Here is a 2,079-nt window from a genome sequence, read left to right on the forward strand (position 1 = left end):
AAGCACTTATGTCGTGGCCTCAAGAAGGCTTGTTGTCAAAAACAGTATTACGACACATGACAACATATTTGTATGCTACATATACGGGTAAGAAGTTGCAAAAAAGGTTACCCATTTTAGAATTATGGAAGATGAGAAAGAAGCCCCACCCGAAAAGGAGTGGATGTTTAATCAGCATGAAGAGGAGGACGTAATGGCCTCAGTTTCTCTTACTCTTCCCAATATCGACAGCACAGCAGAAGATGAACAGGGAATTTATCCTTTAAAGCAATTTAAGGCAGTGGTGGGGTATGTTAATCTAACATACACACCTTCTGCTTACAATAGTGAAGACAGCATGGAAGAAAGTAAGATTAAGGAGCGAAAAAATATATCAGCATGCGATGAACAGGAAGAGTGTGATGAGCGAAGAACTAGACAGATAGAAATAGAGGAGGAAGCTAAGAGACAAAAAGAGAAGGACAGACAAGGAAGGGATTATAGTGCAAAACGAGTGGATGGGAAGACATACATAGCCTGATTCGTGGAATTATTTTGGTGAAAAGCGCAGATTTGCTCGCCTTTCTGCCTGAAAATTCCCATACTTCAAACAAGGATTTTCGGCCAGAAAGGCATGCAAATCTGCGTTTTTCATGCGAATAATTCCATGAATCAAGCTGATATTACTCAAGTTAGATGGGAAGGGCATCAATGGTGTTAGAGGGAGGGAAGAAAGAGAGGCACGGAAAGAGAAAGAAAAGGAACAGGAAAGAGCATACAAAGAGGAGAAGGAAAAAGAGAGGAAGGGAAGAAAGAAGAAGGTATGAGGAACTAAAGAAAGAGAAAGAAAGAATAGAGAACAGGAAAAGCAGTGAAATTGAAGACCATAGAAAGAAATAACATAGGTTGCAAAGAAGGTGAGAGGAAGAAGAAGGCAGGGGGATGAGGAGAAGGGAAGAAGAAATGAGAAGAAGTAGGGAACAAAAGGATGATGAGATGGACTATCTTGTTAATAGATGTTTGGTGACAGTCAAAGCACGAGAATTATGGGAGGAAGAGAGAGGGTCACAACAGCCCCACAGGGAGCTGCAGGGGATAACGAGGATACAGACAGGGGCTGATGAGCAAGAGGCAACAAGCATAGGGGATCTATAGAGGCAAATGAGAGATAGGTTATGAAGATAAAGGGAAGACATATTTACACCTCAGAACACACTGAGATGATCACCTGGTCACTCCTTCGAGGAAAGAAATCCTCTTCAAATGGCAGTTCTAACTTAAAAAGAAGAGTTTAAGCATTCAATTCCTGATGTATTTATGAAGAAGAATTTTCTTAAAGTAAATACACTTAAGTTATCAATTACGAACTCCTGTTCTGCTTAATTCCAGTACTTCTCAAAAATAAGTTGGAGTACCAAATTCAACACAAGATACAATTCTTATAGAATAATTATTTCAAACATGATGTGTACATTTATTTTCAAAGTTGAATTCAGAGAACATTCAAACAAATATATGTAGTACATTCCAGTAACAATCCTGTGTTGATCAAACAATATTCACTTCATACTGTTTTACAGCAATTTCATCAACACATCATACGACGCGTTTCGGGGTCCTTAGCCCCCTTCTTCAGGTATGGATGTTACTTTTCAAACTCCCTTATCTGATAACAAAGATAAATAATTTCAATCATTAACATAACCTAGTTACATCCCTTTCCAAGACCAAGTGCACCTGCAGCATCAAAAAACTTCACTAACCTTGTAGTCATGGGGTAACTCAAACCCCTTCCAATCGGAATTGTTAGGGACCTGGAGTCAAGTTCACCACAATCTGTGGACAATGGTCCAGAGAAAGATTATGTAAAAATCTAATCCTCTGTATAAGACATGTAACCAAATAATACAACCAATATGACACCAAAAGCAAAAATCAACTCAAATGCTACCTACTTGTAGAAACCTCCAGGAACTTCCTACTGAATGGTCACCAAAACTTTCAGACTGAACGCTGCTGTATAGTAACCCAGGTGGATCTGTAATAGAAACCACCCATGTGCCATGAGCCCAACTATCAAACAATATACTCCCTAACAAT

The sequence above is a fragment of the Ambystoma mexicanum genome, chromosome 6q (assembly GCF_040938575.1).
Source record: "Ambystoma mexicanum isolate Mex_15411 chromosome 6q, UKY_AmexF1_1, whole genome shotgun sequence".
Classification (NCBI taxonomy): Eukaryota; Metazoa; Chordata; class Amphibia; order Caudata; family Ambystomatidae; genus Ambystoma; species Ambystoma mexicanum.